The following is a 19,908-nucleotide window of genomic DNA, read 5'->3' as shown; positions in this document are numbered from 1 at the left end:
CTCTGCCCGGGGAGGGGACACTCTGGCTGGGCATGGCCTCCACTGAGCACCCCCTGGAGCCCCCGGAGCACCTCCAGAGCCACCCCCCACTCCTCCAGACTCTGCCCGGGGAAGGGCCACTCTGGCTGGGCATGGCCTCCACTGAGCACCCCCTGGAACCCCTGGAGCACCTCCAGAGCCACCCCCCACTCCTCCAGACTCACCCCGGGGAAGGGCAACTCTGGCTGGGCATGGCCCCCACTGAGCACCCCCTGGAACCCCTGGAGCCCCTGGAGCACCTCCAGGGCCACCCCCCCACTCCACCAGACTCAGCCCCGACCCGGGCACACTCTTCCCCGGGTCCTGGGCTCCGGGACTCCGGGGATGACCACCGGGGACCAGGCTCTCCCTCCGAACCCGGGGACCCACCCTTAAGCACCCCCTCGCGGGCTAAACCCCTTAGGGGCAGCCGCCTGGAAGCCCGTGCCCTTGGTACTCTGACATGGAAGCCCGTGCCCTTGGTACTCTTAACCACACTTTGAAATTTTTCGAGTATAGTGTACTATTTCGGTTTTTACTCTAAGTCCCTCAGGGGTATAGTGTACTATACTATGATGGTCAGATCACCTCCAGGCCCCAGGGGAGTGCTTTTCTGGGGTCAAACAGTGCACTGATGATGGGGGATTATTTCATTTTGCTCATTTTGGTGTTTTTTCACATTTTAACCCATTTTCACCCCTTTTGCTCACAACTTCATACTACGGCCCGGAAAAACGACAGAGTCCCTCGGGTATAGTGTACTATTGCCGAAAAACGACAGAGTCTTTTCAGGCATAGTGTACTATTTCGGTTTTTACTCTAAGTCCCTCAGGGGCATATGGTGCTATACTCTGATGGTCAGATCACCTCCAGGCCCCAGGGGAGTGCTTTTCTGGGGGCAAACAGTGCACTGATGATGGGGGATTATTTCATTTTGCTCATTTTGGTGTTTTTTCACATTTTAACCCATTTTCACCCCTTTTGCTCACAACTTCATACTACGGCCCGGAAAAACTACAGAGTCCCTCGGGTATAGTGTACTATTGCCGAAAAACGACAGAGTCCCTCGGGTATAGTGTACTATTGCCGAAAAACGACAGAGTCCCTCGGGTATAGTGTACTATTGCCGAAAAACGACAGAGTCCCTCGGGTATAGTGTACTATTGCCGAAAAACAACAGAGTCCCTCGGGTATAGTGTACTATTGCCGAAAAACGACAGAGTCCCTCGGGTATAGTGTACTATTGCCGAAAAACGACAGAGTCCCTCGGGTATAGTGTACTATTGGCTGGAAGCTCGGTTTTTTTTCTAAGTCCAGCAGGGGTATATGGTACTATATTCTGGTGGTCAGATCACCTCCAGGCCCCAGGGGAGTTCTTTTCTGGGGGCAAACTGTGCACTGATGATGGGGGATTATTTCATTTTGCTCATTTTGGTGTTTTTTCACATTTTAACCCATTTTCACCCCTTTTGCTCACATCTTCAAACTCGGGCCCTGATTACAAGTTCTGACCAAATGATGACAAACACGGTATTTATTATGTATTTTTTTCATTTTTTTTATTTTTCCAACTTATACATCCATCATTGGTGCCAGGCAGGTTGTGGAGAAAGCAGTGAAGAAAGGAGAGAGCCATCACAGAAAAGATGTCCATCCAGGGTCAAGGTACCCTGCACTTTTACATATCCAAATGACAGCATTTAAAGTTTTTTAGCGTATGGTATCTCTCGTTGCATGGAACCGCACAGAGGCCAACGCCACACTGACGGCACCTGTACTTTGTTTGCCGCCTGCCTTTGGTACGAGAGCGGTCAGAGCACACGGCGCAGTCTGGACGTCCCTCTGCTTGACAAAGCCAATGACGCTCTGTGAGTCTCTGTGGCATTTCACCCTCCGGTCTTGAGCGCCTTTCTTGTTTTTTGGAGTGATCAGCCAGTAATGCATCAATAATGTTCTGAATGTAAACCTTTAAAGGTTTGTGTGGGCCTGGAGTGGATTTGGTGTATATGATGTGTGAGTTGACAATACTTATGCTTATAATGGCATTGAATATGCGATGATACCATTTCCGGGACCTGTGTGGAAAGAGGTATGTCTTCATCCTCTGGTCAGCAGTGTCCACTCCACCCATGTAGGCGTTGTACTGGTCGACACATACAGGTCTTTTGATGTCACGGAAGCCAGTGTCATCTGTCTTGGATCGGATCCTCCTCTGAACACAATCATTTCCATGGACTGTGGACAACATGGTGAGACGTTTAGTATCGTGCCAAGCACAAGCCAGGAGTTTTCCCTTTCTGCAAAAAACTGGGTCATCTCCTTTTTTCAGCTGTAAGACACTTTTACCAAGGCATTTTGGCATCCCCAACCTGGTAATCCTTACCGTCCCACACAGTCCAGTTTCCAAATCTGCTAATTCATTTGCAATTACAGGCGAGGTATAGTAACTGTCCATGTAAATCTCGTGTCCTTTGCCCGTAAAGGGAGAAACCAACTCACGGACAACTGCGTGTGTTGCACTGATGTTGCTTGCATTATTTTTGTACTGTCCAGTGTGCATTGACCAGCGCAAAACATACCCTGAACAGCTTTCACTCAGGGCATACACTCTATAGCCATATTTGTCAGGTTTATTCGGAGAGTAACATTTTAGTGAAGATCTCCCCTTGAAAGCTATTGTCATTTCATCTAAAGAAAGCTCCTTGATTGGACTGTAAACTGCTGCAAATTTGGGAATAATCAAATCTATTATTGGGCGCACTTTGAACAGTTTATCGTGCCCGGGCTCGCCTGTTCTCACATAATCATTATTGTTGACAAAATGAAAGAACGAAAGAATGATTTCAAATCTGTTTCTTGACATTACATTTCCAAATCCAGGCGTTTGTGTAAGCCAAAATGTTCCCCAGTAATCCTCGATTTCAGGTTTCTCAACAAGGCCCATGGAGAGATGCAAAGCAAAGAAAGCTTTCATTTCGGTGACTGATACATCATACCACTCAAGAAATCTTGAATGTGGCTTCAGAATCATAGGTGCCATACACTGATGTGCATATCTATTTGTCTCATCAGTAATGAAAGTCCAAAACTGATCGGTCAGAAAGAGTGACAGAATATCAAATGGATTAGCATCCGTCAGATCCATCTCTCCTGTGTAGCCAACTGGGTCTTCAAAAGGTTTGATCCATGCCTCAAATACCTCGACCTCTCTCAGCATGTCCCAGCTCTCATCCACCGGGCAAGTTTTACTGCAGCCACTGGTTCCACTGGTTCCTCGCCTCCGTCTGTCCTTTGCACCTGTCCGTTGTTTCGAAGTCCCTTCATCTCCACTTGGAAATCCATCGTCACTCTCGGGGAGATAATACCCTTCAGAGTCAGAATCTGCTGTAAATTGCATGCCACGTGTACTTCCTCCAGCCATTTTTTTCCTTACCGGATCTGCCCTGGATCATACCTGGCTAATAAAGGGAAGTTGCACCGAACCGACCAATGACTGAAGTGATTCATTTTCTACTATTATTTAATTAATTTCCTTGTACGGTAAAGTTGCATTTCTGCGACTTTGGCGCTTAAAGGGTTAGGTAACTCTCTTGTCTTTAAGATAATGGTCCAGCAATCAGCACCTAGTAAAATTGCATACTCATGCTGAACCATCAAGATGTAGGTCAAAAAGGGACTATGGTTACACATTTTGAAGCAATTTGAGTCTATTAGGTGTACAAAACCCCATAATTATAATGCACAGGACAATAGCCTCCAAAATCCCGTATTGTGGATTTCAGGTCCATGGTCTTATTGGCTGAACGACAAGTAACATACAAATCACGAGACTTTTTCCATTTAGAATGGGCTTCTTTCAATTACATGCAGAATCAAACACTTTTAGACTGGATTAAAAATGCTTGCTAACAAGCTGATTCCCCAAATATGCACTGTTTGGACTGTTCCTCAACTCTCAAACATCACTGAGGTCTACTTTATACTTCAATCATTTGCTTTGTAATCCTTTCCATATGGTCTAGCGGTTAGGATTCCTGGTTCTCACCCAGGTGGCCCGGGTTCAACTTCCGGTATGGGAACATCCTGCTCTTGGAAGACTTGTATCCACATTACGCACAGGACATGTTGTGAAAACAAGTGTAAAAACCTTTAATTGGTGTCCAGCGAGGCATAGAAAAATATCACGCATTTGGGCGCAGCTTTAATATCTAGTAATCGACCTTTAGCTTTTCCATGCAGTCTAACAGTGGTTGGATTTGAATGCATCCCTTCACAGGGACATGAACCTAAATCTAGCTCCTTAGACCACTCGGCCAGAATATCTAGTGGGGATCCAACACAAACTCAGAATGGCCAGATAGTGCTTCTTACCCAAAATGTTTTCATGCACTCAGTCAAATGCTTTGTTTGAAACAAAACAATATCTCAAATTTGAGAGCAAAATGAACTGTATTCAATATCAAGAAATACTTCTATTTAGCAAAAGCAAAATACAAATCACGAGATTTGTTGCACGTAGAGTGGGCTTCTTTCCATTACATGCAGAACCAAGCACTTTTAGATAGTAAAAATGCTTGCTTAAAAGCTGGTGCCCCAACTGAGCACTGTTCCTTAACCTCTCCAACATCCATGAGGCTTATGTTACACTTCAATCTTTTACACTTGATTCTTACATTTCCCATATGCTCTAGTGGTTAGGATTTCTGTCAACTGGAATTGAATCCTGTCAGCAACGTCTGTTTGGGAGCACAACTTTCAAGCTTTCGTTCCATTTTATAAACCAGCATGTTTCATTTCTCAGCATTTCTTTCAGATCAAGGGCATGTAGGAAATCCTGGGTTCAGTCCCCTGCAGCACCATTCAGTAGTCTGTTCATGGCACAAAGGGAAAGGTGTTGTCTCCAAACCTTGCTTGGAAAAAAATCATGACAGGCAGTAGATGGGGATGTAGCTCAGTGGTAGAGCAAAGTGCTTCTGTGCAAGATCCCAGTTCTGCATTACCTTTGAATCTAGATAACACATTTTGAAGCAATTTGAGTCATTTAGATGTATATAGCCCCGTAGGTATAATGCACTGGCCCCCTAAACCAGGTATTTTACGTTCAAGTCCCATCGAAGGAGAGCACTCAGCAGAGTGGCGCAGCGGAAGCGTGCTGGGCCCATAACCCAGAGGTCGATGGATCGAAACCATCCTCTGCTAGAATGTGTTTATTTGCACTGATGTTTTTTCTAATCAGGATTAACCAAGCTAGTCAGCAAAGTGTAGGTTTATTCTCAACTGATGCCGATATAGATGATTGAAGCTGAGTTTCAGCGCGAGCTCCCAGTTCCACCTTCCATTTAATTGAGCAGTATTTTATTTAATCCATCCTACATTGTCATTTCTTTTTTGGGGGAAAAAATAGCTGAGAAGGAACTCTTTCAAGACTATGTTACTTCACAAGTAATCAAAGTCAACGCTATGTTTAAGTAACTCTCTTGTCTTTAAGATAATGGTCCAGCAATCAGCACCTAGTAAAATTGCATACTCATGCTGAACCAACAAGATGTAGGTCAAAAAAGGACTATGGTTACACATTTTGAAGCAATTTGAGTCTATTAGGTGTACAAAACCCCATAATTATAATGCACAGGACAATAGCCTCCAAAATCCCGTATTGTGGATTTCAGGTCCATGGTCTTATTGGCTGAACGACAAGCAACATACAAATCACGAGACTTTTTCCATTTAGAATGGGCTTCTTTCAATTACATGCAGAATCAAACACTTTTAGATTGGATTAAAAATGCTTGCTAACAAGCTGATTCCCCAAATATGCACTGTTTGGACTGTTCCTCAACTCTCAAACATCACTGAGGTCTACTTTATAATTCAATCAGTTGGTTTGTAATCCTTCCCATATGGTCTAGCGGTTAGGATTCCTGGTTCTCACCCAGGTGGCCCGGGTTCAACTCCCGGTATGGGAATATCCTGCTCTTGGAAGACTTGTATCCACATTACGCACAGGACATGTTGTGAAAACAAGTGTAAAAAGCTTTAATTGGTGTCCAGCGAGGCATAGAAAAATATCACGCATTTGGGCGCAGCTTTAATATCTAGTAATCGACCTTTAGCTTTTCTATGCAGTCTAACAGTGGTTGGATTTGAATGCATCCCTTCACAGGGACACAAACCTAAATCTAGCTCCTTAGACCACTCGGCCAGAATATCTAGTGGGGATCCAACACAAACTCAGAATGGCCAGATAGTGCTTCTTACCCAAAATTTTTTCATGCACTCACTCAAATGCTTTGTTTGAAACAAAACAATATCTCAAATTTGAGAGCAAAATGAACTGTATTCAATATCAAGAAATACTTCTATTTAGCAAAAGCAAAATACAAATCACGAGATTTGTTGCACGTAGAGTGGGCTTCTTTCCATTACATGCAGAACCAAGCACTTTTAGATAGTAAAAATGCTTGCTTAAAAGCTGGTGCCCCAACTGAGCACTGTTCCTTAACCTCTCCAACATCCATGAGGCTTATGTTACACTTCAATCTTTTACACTTGATTCTTACATTTCCCATATGCTCTAGTGGTTAGGATTTCTGTCAACTGGAATTGAATCCTGTCAGCAACGTCTGTTTGGGAGCACAACTTTCAAGCTTTCGTTCCATTTTATAAACCAGCATGTTTCATTTCTCAGCATTTCTTTCAGATCAAGGGCATGTAGGAAATCCTGGGTTCAGTCCCCTGCAGCACCATTCAGTAGTCTGTTCATGGCACAAAGGGAAAGGTGTTGTCTCCAAACCTTGCTTGGAAAAAAATCATGACAGGCAGTAGATGGGGATGTAGCTCAGTGGTAGAGCAAAGTGCTTCTGTGCAAGATCCCAGTTCTGCATTACCTTTGAATCTAGATAACACATTTTGAAGCAATTTGAGTCATTTAGATGTATATAGCCCCGTACGTATAATGCACTGGCCCCCTAAACCAGGTATTTTACGTTCAAGTCCCATCGAAGGAGAGCACTCAGCAGAGTGGCGCAGCGGAAGCGTGCTGGGCCCATAACCCAGAGGTCGATGGATCGAAATCATCCTCTGCTAGAATGTGTTTATTTGCACTGATGTTTTTTCTAATCAGGATTAACCAAGCTAGTCAGCAAAGTGTAGGTTTATTCTCAACTGATGCCGATATAGATGATTGAAGCTGAGTTTCAGCGTGAGCTCCCAGTTCCACCTTCCATTTAATTGAGCAGTATTTTATTTAATCCATCCTACATTGTCATTTCTTTTTTGGGGGGAAAAATAGCTGAGAAGGAACTCTTTCAAGACTATGTTACTTCACAAGTAATCAAAGTCAACGCTATGTTTAAGTAACTCTCTTGTCTTTAAGATAATGGTCCAGCAATCAGCACCTAGTAAAATTGCATACTCATGCTGAACCAACAAGATGTAGGTCAAAAAAGGACTATGGTTACACATTTTGAAGCAATTTGAGTCTATTAGGTGTACAAAACCCCATAATTATAATGCACAGGACAATAGCCTCCAAAATCCCGTATTGTGGATTTCAGGTCCATGGTCTTATTGGCTGAACGACAAGCAACATACAAATCACGAGACTTTTTCCATTTAGAATGGGCTTCTTTCAATTACATGCAGAATCAAACACTTTTAGATTGGATTAAAAATGCTTGCTAACAAGCTGATTCCCCAAATATGCACTGTTTGGACTGTTCCTCAACTCTCAAACATCACTGAGGTCTACTTTATAATTCAATCAGTTGGTTTGTAATCCTTCCCATATGGTCTAGCGGTTAGGATTCCTGGTTCTCACCCAGGTGGCCCGGGTTCAACTCCCGGTATGGGAATATCCTGCTCTTGGAAGACTTGTATCCACATTACGCACAGGACATGTTGTGAAAACAAGTGTAAAAACCGTTAATTGGTGTCCAGCGAGGCATAGAAAAATATCACGCATTTGGGCGCAGCTTTAATATCTAGTAATAGACCTTTAGCTTTTCCATGCAGTCTAACAGTGGTTGGATTTGAATGCATCCCTTCACAGGGACACGAACCTAAATCTAGCTCCTTAGACCACTCGGCCAGAATATCTAGTGGGGATCCAACACAAACTCAGAATGGCCAGATAGTGCTTCTTACCCAAAATGTTTTCATGCACTCAGTCAAATGCTTTGTTTGAAACAAAACAATATCTCAAATTTGAGAGCAAAATGAACTGTATTCAATATCAAGAAATACTTCTATTTAGCAAAAGCAAAATACAAATCACGAGATTTGTTGCACGTAGAGTGGGCTTCTTTCCATTACATGCAGAACCAAGCACTTTTAGATAGTAAAAATGCTTGCTTAAAAGCTGGTGCCCCAACTGAGCACTGTTCCTTAACCTCTCCAACAGCCATGAGGCTTATGTTACACTTCAATCTTTTACACTTGATTCTTACATTTCCCATATGCTCTAGTGGTTAGGATTTCTGTCAACTGGAATTGAATCCTGTCAGCAACGTCTGTTTGGGAGCACAACTTTCAAGCTTTCGTTCCATTTTATAAACCAGCATGTTTCATTTCTCAGCATTTCTTTCAGATCAAGGGCATGTAGGAAATCCTGGGTTCAGTCCCCTGCAGCACCATTCAGTAGTCTGTTCATGGCACAAAGGGAAAGGTGTTGTCTCCAAACCTTGCTTGGAAAAAAATCATGACAGGCAGTAGATGGGGATGTAGCTCAGTGGTAGAGCAAAGTGCTTCTGTGCAAGATCCCAGTTCTGCATTACCTTTGAATCTAGATAACACATTTTGAAGCAATTTGAGTCATTTAGATGTATATAGCCCCGTAGGTATAATGCAATGGCCCCCTAAACCAGGTATTTTACGTTCAAGTCCCATCGAAAGAGAGCACTCAGCAGAGTGGCGCAGCGGAAGCGTGCTGGGCCCATAACCCAGAGGTCGATGGATCGAAACCATCCTCTGCTAGAATGTGTTTATTTGCACTGATGTTTTTTCTAATCAGGATTAACCAAGCTAGTCAGCAAAGTGTAGGTTTATTCTCAACTGATGCCGATATAGATGATGGAAGCTGAGTTTCAGCGCGAGCTCCCAGTTCCACCTTCCATTTAATTGAGCAGTATTTTATTTAATCCATCCTACATTGTCATTTCTTTTTTGGGGGAAAAAATAGCTGAGAAGGAACTCTTTCAAGACTATGTTACTTCACAAGTAATCAAAGTCAACGCTATGTTTAAGTAACTCTCTTGTCTTTAAGATAATGGTCCAGCAATCAGCACCTAGTAAAATTGCATACTCATGCTGAACCAACAAGATGTAGGTCAAAAAAGGACTATGGTTACACATTTTGAAGCAATTTGACTCTATTAGGTGTACAAAACCCCATAATTATAATGCACAGGACAATAGCCTCCAAAATCCCGTATTGTGGATTTCAGGTCCATGGTCTTATTGGCTGAACGACAAGCAACATACAAATCACGAGACTTTTTCCATTTAGAATGGGCTTCTTTCAATTACATGCAGAATCAAACACTTTTAGATTGGATTAAAAATGCTTGCTAACAAGCTGATTCCCCAAATATGCACTGTTTGGACTGTTCCTCAACTCTCAAACATCACTGAGGTCTACTTTATAATTCAATCAGTTGGTTTGTAATCCTTCCCATATGGTCTAGCGGTTAGGATTCCTGGTTCTCACCCAGGTGGCCCGGGTTCAACTCCCGGTATGGGAATATCCTGCTCTTGGAAGACTTGTATCCACATTACGCACAGGACATGTTGTGAAAACAAGTGTAAAAACCTTTAATTGGTGTCTAGCGAGGCATAGAAAAATATCACGCATTTGGGCGCAGCTTTAATATCTAGTAATCGACCTTTATCTTTTCCATGCAGTCTAACAGTGGTTGGATTTGAATGCATCCCTTCACAGGGACACGAACCTAAATCTAGCTCCTTAGACCACTCGGCCAGAATATCTAGTGGGGATCTAACACAAACTCAGAATGGCCAGATAGTGCTTCTTACCCAAAATGTTTTCATGCACTCAGTCAAATGCTTTGTTTGAAACAAAACAATATCTCAAATTTGAGAGCAAAATGAACTGTATTCAATATCAAGAAATACTTCTATTTAGCAAAAGCAAAATACAAATCACGAGATTTGTTGCACGTAGAGTGGGCTTCTTTCCATTACATGCAGAACCAAGCACTTTTAGATAGTAAAAATGCTTGCTTAAAAGCTGGTGCCCCAACTGAGCACTGTTCCTTAACCTCTCCAACATCCATGAGGCTTATGTTACACTTCAATCTTTTACACTTGATTCTTACATTTCCCATATGCTCTAGTGGTTAGGATTTCTGTCAACTGGAATTGAATCCTGTCAGCAACGTCTGTTTGGGAGCACAACTTTCAAGCTTTCGTTCCATTTTATAAACCAGCATGTTTCATTTCTCAGCATTTCTTTCAGATCAAGGGCATGTCGGAAATCCTGGGTTCAGTCCCCTGCAGCGCCATTCAGTAGTCTGTTCATGGCACAAAGGGAAAGGTCCAAACCTTGCTTGGAAAAAAATCATGACAGGCAGTAGATGGGGATGTAGCTCAGTGGTAGAGCACAGTGCTTCTGTGCAAGATCCCAGTTCTGCATTACCTTTGAATCTAGATAACACATTTTGAAGCAATTTGAGTCATTTAGATGTATATAGCCCCGTAGGTATAATGCACTGGCCCCCTAAACCAGGTATTTTAGGTTCAAGTCCCATCGAAGGAGAGCACTCAGCAGAGTGGCGCAGCGGAAGCGTGCTGTGCCCATAACCCAGAGGTCGATGGATCGAAACCATCCTCTGCTAGAATGTGTTACTTTGCACTGATGGCTTTTCTAATCAGGATTAACCAAGCTAGTCAGCAAAGTGTAGGTTTATTCTCAACTGATGCCGATATAGATGATGGAAGCTGAGTTTCAGCGCGAGCTCCCAGTTCCACCTTCTATTTAATCCATCCTACATTGTCATTTCTTTTTTGGGGGGAGAAATAGCTGAGAAGGAACTCTTTCAAGACTATGTTACTTCACAAGTAATCAAAGTCAACGCTATGTTTAAGTAACTCTCTTGTCTTTAAGATAATGGTCCAGCAATCAGCACCTAGTAAAATTGCATACTCATGCTGAACCAACAAGATGTAGGTCAAAAAAGGACTATGGTTACACATTTTGAAGCAATTTGAGTCTATTAGGTGTACAAAACCCCATAATTATAATGCACAGGACAATAGCCTTCAAAATCCCGTATTGTGGATTTCAGGTCCATGGTCTTGTTTGGCTGAACGACAAGCAACATACAAATCACGAGACTTTTTCCATTTAGAATGGGCTTCTTTCAATTACATGCAGAATCAAACACTTTTAGATTGGATTAAAAATGCTTGCTAACAAGCTGATTCCCCAAATATGCACTGTTTGGACTGTTCCTCAACTCTCAAACCTCACTGAGGTCTACTTTATAATTCAATCAGTTGCTTTGTAATCCTTCCCATATGGTCTAGTGGTTAGGATTCCTGGTTCTCACCCAGGTGGCCCGGGTTCAACTCCCGGTATGGGAATATGCTGCTCTTGGAAGACTTGTATCCACATTACGCACAGGACATGTTGTGAAAACAAGTGTAAAAACCTTTAATTGGTGTCCAGCGAGGCATAGAAAAATATCACGCATTTGGGCGCAGCTTTAATATCTAGTAATCGACCTTTAGCTTTTCCATGCAGTCTAACAGTTGTTGGATTTGAATGCATCCCTTCACAGGGACACGAACCTAAATCTAGCCCCTTAGACCACTCGGCCAGAATATCTAGTAGGGATCCAACACAAACTCAGAATGGCCAGATAGTGCTTCTTACCCAAAATGTTTTCATGCACTCAGTCAAATGCTTTGTTTGAAACAAAACAATATCTCAAATTTGAGAGCAAAATGAACTGTATTCAATATCAAGAAATACTTCTATTTAGCAAAAGCAAAATACAAATCACGAGATTTGTTGCACGTAGAGTGGGCTTCTTTCCATTACATGCAGAACCAAGCACTTTTAGATAGTAAAAATGCTTGCTTAAAAGCTGGTGCCCCAACTGAGCACTGTTCCTTAACCTCTCCAACATCCATGAGGCTTATGTTACACTTCAATCTTTTACACTTGATTCTTACATTTCCCATATGCTCTAGTGGTTAGGATTTCTGTCAACTGGAATTGAATCCTGTCAGCAACGTCTGTTTGGGAGCACAACTTTCAAGCTTTCGTTCCATTTTATAAACCAGCATGTTTCATTTCTCAGCATTTCTTTCAGATCAAGGGCATGTAGGAAATCCTGGGTTCAGTCCCCTGCAGCGCCATTCAGTAGTCTGTTCATGGCACAAAGGGAAAGGTCCAAACCTTGCTTGGAAAAAAATCATGACAGGCAGTAGATGGGGATGTAGCTCAGTGGTAGAGCACAGTGCTTCTGTGCAAGATCCCAGTTCTGCATTACCTTTGAATCTAGATAACACATTTTGAAGCAATTTGAGTCATTTAGATGTATATAGCCCCGTAGGTATAATGCACTGGCCCCCTAAACCAGGTATTTTAGGTTCAAGTCCCATCGAAGGAGAGCACTCAGCAGAGTGGCGCAGCGGAAGCGTGCTGTACCCATAACCCAGAGGTCGATGGATCGAAACCATCCTCTGCTAGAATGTGTTACTTTGCACTGATGGCTTTTCTAATCAGGATTAACCAAGCTAGTCAGCAAAGTGTAGGTTTATTCTCAACTGATGCAGATATAGATGATGGAAGCTGAGTTTCAGCGCGAGCTCCCAGTTCCACCTTCTATTTAATCCATCCTACATTGTCATTTCTTTTTTGGGGGGAAAAATAGCTGAGAAGGAACTCTTTCAAGACTATGTTACTTCACAAGTAATCAAAGTCAACGCTATGTTTAAGTAACTCTCTTGTCTTTAAGATAATGGTCCAGCAATCAGCACCTAGTAAAATTGCATACTCATGCTGAACCAACAAGATGTAGGTCAAAAAAGGACTATGGTTACACATTTTGAAGTAATTTGAGTCTATTAGGTGTACAAAACCCCATAATTATAATGCACAGGACAATAGCCTCCAAAATCCCGTATTGTGGATTTCAGGTCCATGGTCTTATTGGCTGAATGACAAGCAATATACAAATCACGAGACTTTTTCCATTTAGAATGGGCTTCTTTCAATTACATGCAGAATCAAACACTTTTAGATTGGATTAAAAATGCTTGCTAACAAGCTGATTCCCCAAATATGCACTGTTTGGACTGTTCCTCAACTCTCAAACATCACTGAGGTCTACTTTATAATTCAATCAGTTACTTTGTAATCCTTCCCATATGGTCTAGCGGTTAGGATTCCTGGTTCTCACCCAGGTGGCCCGGGTTCAACTCCCGGTATGGGAATATGCTGCTCTTGGAAGACTTGTATCCACATTACGCACAGGACATGTTGTGAAAACAAGTGTAAAAACCTTTAATTGGTGTCCAGCGAGGCATAGAAAAATATCACGCATTTGGGCGCAGCTTTAATATCTAGTAATCGACGTTTAGCTTTTCCATGCAGTCTAACAGTTGTTGGATTTGAATGCATCCCTTCACAGGGACACGAACCTAAATCTAGCCCCTTAGACCACTCGGCCAGAATATCTAGTAGGGATCCAACACAAACTCAGAATGGCCAGATAGTGCTTCTTACCCAAAATGTTTTCATGCACTCAGTCAAATGCTTTGTTTGAAACAAAACAATATCTCAAATTTGAGAGCAAAATGAACTGTATTCAATATCAAGAAATACTTCTATTTAGCAAAAGCAAAATACAAATCACGAGATTTGTTGCACGTAGAGTGGGCTTCTTTCCATTACATGCAGAACCAAGCACTTTTAGATAGTAAAAATGCTTGCTTAAAAGCTGGTGCCCCAACTGAGCACTGTTCCTTAACCTCTCCAACATCCATGAGGCTTATGTTACACTTCAATCTTTTACACTTGATTCTTACATTTCCCATATGCTCTAGTGGTTAGGATTTCTGTCAACTGGAATTGAATCCTGTCAGCAACGTCTGTTTTGGAGCACAACTTTCAAGCTTTCGTTCCATTTTATAAACCAGCATGTTTCATTTCTCAGCATTTCTTTCAGATCAAGGGCATGTAGGAAATCCTGGGTTCAGTCCCCTGCAGCGCCATTCAGTAGTCTGTTCATGGCACAAAGGGAAAGGTCCAAACCTTGCTTGGAAAAAAAATCATGACAGGCAGTAGATGGGGATGTAGCTCAGTGGTAGAGCACAGTGCTTCTGTGCAAGATCCCAGTTCTGCATTACCTTTGAATCTAGATAACACATTTTGAAGCAATTTGAGTCATTTAGATGTATATAGCCCCGTAGCTATAATGCACTGGCCCCCTAAACCAGGGATTTTAGGTTCAAGTCCCATTGAAGGAGAGCACTCAGCAGAGTGGCGCAGCGGGAGCGTGCTGGGCCCATAACCCAGAGGTCGATGGATCGAAACCATCCTCTGCTAGAATGTGTTTATTTGCACTGATGGCTTTTCTAATCAGGATTAACCAAGCTAGTCAGCAAAGTGTAGGTTTATTCTCAACTGATGCGGATATAGATGATGGAAGCTGAGTTTCAGCGCGAGCTCCCAGTTCCACCTTCCATTTAATCGAGCAGCACTTTTATTTAATCCATCCTACATTGTCATTTCTTTTTTGGGGGGAAAAATAGCTGAGAAGGAACTCTTTCAAGACTATGTTACTTCACAAGTAATCAAAGTCAACGCTATGTTTAAGTAACTCTCTTGTCTTTAAGATAATGGTCCAGCAATCAGCACCTAGTAAAATTGCATACTCATGCTGAACCAACAAGATGTAGGTCAAAAAAGGACTATGGTTACACATTTTGAAGTAATTTGAGTCTATTAGGTGTACAAAACCCCATAATTATAATGCACAGGACAATAGCCTCCAAAATCCCGTATTGTGGATTTCAGGTCCATGGTCTTATTGGCTGAATGACAAGCAATATACAAATCACGAGACTTTTTCCATTTAGAATGGGCTTCTTTCAATTACATGCAGAATCAAACACTTTTAGATTGGATTAAAAATGCTTGCTAACAAGCTGATTCCCCAAATATGCACTGTTTGGACTGTTCCTCAACTCTCAAACATCACTGAGGTCTACTTTATAATTCAATCAGTTACTTTGTAATCCTTCCCATATGGTCTAGCGGTTAGGATTCCTGGTTCTCACCCAGGTGGCCCGGGTTCAACTCCCGGTATGGGAATATCCTGCTCTTGGAAGACTTGTATCCACATTACGCACAGGACATGTTGTGAAAACAAGTGTAAAAACCTTTAATTGGTGTCCAGCGAGGCATAGAAAAATATCACGCATTTGGGCGCAGCTTTAATATCTAGTAATCGACGTTTAGCTTTTCCATGCAGTCTAACAGTTGTTGGATTTGAATGCATCCCTTCACAGGGACACGTACCTAAATCTAGCCCCTTAGACCACTCGGCCAGAATATCTAGTAGGGATCCAACACAAACTCAGAATGGCCAGATAGTGCTTCTTACCCAAAATGTTTTCATGCACTCAGTCAAATGCTTTGTTTGAAACAAAACAATATCTCAAATTTGAGAGCAAAATGAACTGTATTCAATATCAAGAAATACTTCTATTTAGCAAAAGCAAAATACAAATCACGAGATTTGTTGCACGTAGAGTGGGCTTCTTTCCATTACATGCAGAACCAAGCACTTTTAGATAGTAAAAATGCTTGCTTAAAAGCTGGTGCCCCAACTGAGCACTGTTCCTTAACCTCTCCAACATCCATGAGGCTTATGTTACACTTCAATCTTTTACACTTGATTCTTACATTTCCCATATGCTCTAGTGGTTAGGATTTCTGTCAACTGGAATTGAATCCTGTCAGCAACGTCTGTTTTGGAGCACAACTTTCAAGCTTTCGTTCCATTTTATAAACCAGCATGTTTCATTTCTCAGCATTTCTTTCAGATCAAGGGCATGTAGGAAATCCTGGGTTCAGTCCCCTGCAGCGCCATTCAGTAGTCTGTTCATGGCACAAAGGGAAAGGTCCAAACCTTGCTTGGAAAAAAAATCATGACAGGCAGTAGATGGGGATGTAGCTCAGTGGTAGAGCACAGTGCTTCTGTGCAAGATCCCAGTTCTGCATTACCTTTGAATCTAGATAACACATTTTGAAGCAATTTGAGTCATTTAGATGTATATAGCCCCGTAGGTATAATGCACTGGCCCCCTAAACCAGGTATTTTAGGTTCAAGTCCCATCGAAAGAGAGCACTCAGCAGAGTGGCGCAGCGGAAGCGTGCTGGGCCCATAACCCAGAGGTCGATGGATCGAAACCATCCTCTGCTAGAATGTGTTACTTTGCACTGATGGCTTTTCTAATCAGGATTAACCAAGCTAGTCAGCAAAGTGTAGGTTTATTCTCAACTGATGCCGATATAGATGATGGAAGCTGAGTTTCAGCGCGAGCTCCCAGTTCCACCTTCCATTTAATCGAGCAGCACTTTTATTTAATCCATCCTACATTGTCATTTCTTTTTTGGGGGGAAAAATAGCTGAGAAGGAACTCTTTCAAGACTATGTTACTTCACAAGTAATCAAAGTCAACGCTATGTTTAAGTAACTCTCTTGTCTTTAAGATAATGGTCCAGCAATCAGCACCTAGTAAAATTGCATACTCATGCTGAACCAACAAGATGTAGGTCAAAAAAGAACTATGGTTACACATTTTGAAGCAATTTGAGTCCATTAGGTGTACAAAACCCCATAATTATAATGCATAGGACAATAGCCTCCAAAATCCCGTATTGTGGATTTCAGGTCCATGGTCTTATTGGCTGAACGACAAGCAACATACAAATCACGAGACTTTTTCCATTTAGAATGGGCTTCTTTCAATTACATGCAGAATCAAACACTTTTAGATTGGATTAAAAATGCTTGCTAACAAGCTGATTCCCCAAATATGCACTGTTTGGACTGTTCCTCAACTCTCAAACATCACTGAGGTCTACTTTATAATTCAATCAGCTGCTTTGTTATCCTTCCCATATGGTCTAGCGGTTAGGATTCCTGGTTCTCACCCAGGTGGCCCGGGTTCAACTCCCGGTATGGGAATATCCTGCTCTTGGAAGACTTGTATCCACATTACGCACAGGACATGTTGTGAAAGCAAGTGTAAAAACCTTTAATTGGTGTCCAGCGAGGCATAGAAAAATATCACGCATTTGGGCGCAGCTTTAATATCTAGTAATCGACCTTTAGCTTTTCCATGCAGTCTAACAGTTGTTGGATTTGAATGCATCCCTTCACAGGGACACGAACCTAAATCTAGCCCCTTAGACCACTCGGCCAGAATATCTAGTAGGGATCCAACACAAACTCAGAATGGCCAGATAGTGCTTCTTACCCAAAATGTTTTCATGCACTCAGTCAAATGCTTTGTTTGAAACAAAACAATATCTCAAATTTGAGAGCAAAATGAACTGTATTCAATATCAAGAAATACTTCTATTTAGCAAAAGCAAAATACAAATCACGAGATTTGTTGCACGTAGAGTGGGCTTCTTTCCATTACATGCAGAACCAAGCACTTTTAGATAGTAAAAATGCTTGCTTAAAAGCTGGTGCCCCAACTGAGCACTGTTCCTTAACCTCTCCAACATCCATGAGGCTTATGTTACACTTCAATCTTTTACACTTGATTCTTACATTTCCCATATGCTCTAGTGGTTAGGATTTCTGTCAACTGGAATTGAATCCTGTCAGCAACGTCTGTTTGGGAGCACAACTTTCAAGCTTTCGTTCCATTTTATAAACCAGCATGTTTCATTTCTCAGCATTTCTTTCAGATCAAGGGCATGTAGGAAATCCTGGGTTCAGTCCCCTGCAGCGCCATTCAGTAGTCTGTTCATGGCACAAAGGGAAAGGTCCAAACCTTGCTTGGAAAAAAATCATGACAGGCAGTAGATGGGGATGTAGCTCAGTGGTAGAGCCAGATAGAGACAGGAAGTTGGACGTCATTTCCGGTGAGTGTGTCGCGTTTTCAGAGCTGTTCGTTCTTAGAGCCTTTTACCGATTAATCCACGAATTATACACACTATTTACGCATCATATACACGAAAGTGAGCGTTTGATTTCTCCGCAAACAATCCGGAGCCTCAAACCGCTCATTTTTCTGTATTTCGTGGATTAAAAAGCCCTCCTCACTCTCTAGCTCCAGCCTGAACTAGCCTAGCCGCTAGCGTCATGGCTGGATCTACCTTTACCTGTTTGAGCTGTCATATGTCGAGTCAGAACCCTGGCTCCTTCTCTGATAGGTGCGTGAAGTGCAGTGTAGTGGTAGTTTTGGAGGCCAGGGTTACGGAGTTAGAAGCGCGGATCCGCTGTTTAGAGGAGCTTAAGTCCAGTTATAGTTCGGTTTTAGCGCGAGGGCTACCGGATCGCGCTACAGGGCGTAGCATTAGCATTAGCAGTAGCAGTAAGGCCGAGCTCAGCCCCTCAGCGTCTCCCGTGCAGCCGGGACTAGACCAGGAACAGAATAAGGACCAATTTGTGACAGTTCGGAGGGGACAAGGCGCTAAACGCCGAACCTCAGAGCGCCGTGAGCTTCACGTCTATAATAGGTTTTCTCCCCTCAGCGATCACACGCCCGCTGAACACACGAGAGAAACTCTTGTAATCGGGAGTTCTATTGTCAGAGACGTGAAGCTGCCAGCTGCTAGCGTTAGGTGTTACCCGGGGGCCAGAATGGGTGACATCGAAGGAAACCTTAGGATCTTAAAGCAGAGTAGGACCCGTTTCCGGCGAGTCGTGGTTCACGCAGGCGGTAACGACGCCCGGCGGAGACAATCAGAGGTGCTCAAAGTTCAAGTAGCCGCGGTGTGTGACCTTGCGAAGTCGATGTCAGACACCGTAATATTTTCTGGTCCCCTGCCCAATCGGATCAATGCTGAATTGTACAGCCGTCTCTCAGCATTCAACAACTGGTTATCCAGATGGTGCCCTCAAAACAACGTTGTCTTTATTGATAACTGGAGTGCGTTTTGGGGAAAGCCCGGGCTCATACGCAGGGATGGCATCCATCCGACTTCGGAGGGTACATCCCTATTAGTTCGGAACTTGACCGATAGTCTCAGTCGTGTTAAGTGACCATCCAGGGATGAGCCCCAGGTGCAGGTGCAGAGCAGCAGTTCAAGACGCTCCTCTGTCGCTGAACTCTCGCCCGTTCTGTTACATGTGAAGTGTTCAGATTCAAGACAGATAGAGACTGTGTGTGTCCCTCGTGTCCCTCGTACAAATAATGCCAAAAAGTCACATCTCAGAAAAAATATTTCAGGCGTCAGACCAAATAACTTAAGGAAAATAACAATCACAAATGACACAAATATACAAATGAATAAACACGTAAAATGTGGACTGCTAAACATTAGAGCAATTTCCTCCAAATCGCTCTTAGTTAATGAATTAATTAGTGACTATAATATAGATCTTCTAGCTCTAACTGAAACGTGGCTTCAACAAGACGACTACGTCAGACTAAATGAGTCCACCCCACCCACCCATGTTAACTTTCAGACCGCCAGGAGCACAGGCCGAGGTGGTGGTGTGGCAGTGATCTCCCACTCAAGCCTACTCATGAGCCCTAAAACTAACAATGCATTTCACTCATTTGAAAGCCTTATGCTGTCGATCACATGTCCAAATATGAAAAACCAAAAAGGAGTTTTGTTCATAGTTATCTACCGACCTCCTGGTCCCTACTCAGAGTTTTTAACAGAGT

At 42.7% G+C, this 19,908-nt stretch overlaps 8 non-coding genes across 8 annotated transcripts; all 8 read left to right on the top strand.

Annotated features, from left to right (window-relative positions):
• Positions 1 to 4,025: 4,025 nt before the first annotated feature.
• trnae-cuc (transfer RNA glutamic acid (anticodon CUC)) lies at positions 4,026 to 4,097 on the top strand. The gene has a single exon. It is a non-coding gene; the product is annotated as a tRNA-Glu (tRNA).
• A 1,815-nt stretch (positions 4,098 to 5,912) lies between these two features.
• Positions 5,913 to 5,984, top strand: trnae-cuc (transfer RNA glutamic acid (anticodon CUC)). Its single transcript has one exon. It is a non-coding gene; the product is annotated as a tRNA-Glu (tRNA).
• A 1,815-nt stretch (positions 5,985 to 7,799) lies between these two features.
• Positions 7,800 to 7,871, top strand: trnae-cuc (transfer RNA glutamic acid (anticodon CUC)). Its single transcript has one exon. It is a non-coding gene; the product is annotated as a tRNA-Glu (tRNA).
• Positions 7,872 to 9,686: 1,815 nt separating this feature from the next.
• On the top strand, positions 9,687 to 9,758 carry trnae-cuc (transfer RNA glutamic acid (anticodon CUC)). Its single transcript has one exon. It is a non-coding gene; the product is annotated as a tRNA-Glu (tRNA).
• A 1,789-nt stretch (positions 9,759 to 11,547) lies between these two features.
• Positions 11,548 to 11,619, top strand: trnae-cuc (transfer RNA glutamic acid (anticodon CUC)). The gene has a single exon. It is a non-coding gene; the product is annotated as a tRNA-Glu (tRNA).
• A 1,788-nt stretch (positions 11,620 to 13,407) lies between these two features.
• Positions 13,408 to 13,479, top strand: trnae-cuc (transfer RNA glutamic acid (anticodon CUC)). Its single transcript has one exon. It is a non-coding gene; the product is annotated as a tRNA-Glu (tRNA).
• A 1,810-nt stretch (positions 13,480 to 15,289) lies between these two features.
• Positions 15,290 to 15,361, top strand: trnae-cuc (transfer RNA glutamic acid (anticodon CUC)). Its single transcript has one exon. It is a non-coding gene; the product is annotated as a tRNA-Glu (tRNA).
• Positions 15,362 to 17,171: 1,810 nt separating this feature from the next.
• trnae-cuc (transfer RNA glutamic acid (anticodon CUC)) lies at positions 17,172 to 17,243 on the top strand. Its single transcript has one exon. It is a non-coding gene; the product is annotated as a tRNA-Glu (tRNA).
• Positions 17,244 to 19,908: the final 2,665 nt, after the last annotated feature.

The sequence above is a fragment of the Eucyclogobius newberryi genome, unplaced genomic scaffold, assembly GCF_026437365.1.
Source record: "Eucyclogobius newberryi isolate DKJ021-1_F unplaced genomic scaffold, fEucNew1.0.hap1 SCAF_29, whole genome shotgun sequence".
NCBI lineage: Eukaryota > Metazoa > Chordata > Actinopteri > Gobiiformes > Gobiidae > Eucyclogobius > Eucyclogobius newberryi.
The sequence above is the reverse complement of the archived record's forward strand: the minus strand, read 5'-3'. Positions and strand labels throughout refer to the sequence as shown.